The sequence below is a fragment of the Penaeus monodon genome, chromosome 28, assembly GCF_015228065.2.
Source record: "Penaeus monodon isolate SGIC_2016 chromosome 28, NSTDA_Pmon_1, whole genome shotgun sequence".
Classification (NCBI taxonomy): domain Eukaryota; kingdom Metazoa; phylum Arthropoda; class Malacostraca; order Decapoda; family Penaeidae; genus Penaeus; species Penaeus monodon.
The window spans coordinates 33,740,402-33,740,620 of NC_051413.1; positions in this window are offsets into that span (position 1 = coordinate 33,740,402).

The window sequence follows — 219 nt, forward strand, 5'->3', positions numbered from 1 at the left end:
CCGACTATTCAAACAAACATTAGCATATCCCGCAAGATAATACAGGCCAATAATTTAGCAAAGAATGTTTAGGGCAAAAATAAAAATATCCTTGGACTTCGAGATCCCTAAACAGTAATTTAGTCCGAAAAATGTTTCATTCCACTTGCTTCAGCAATATTCTCAGAAAGAATATTTATGAGCTGATCATTTTAAGGGTTTATCAGCAAGCAAGCAAGC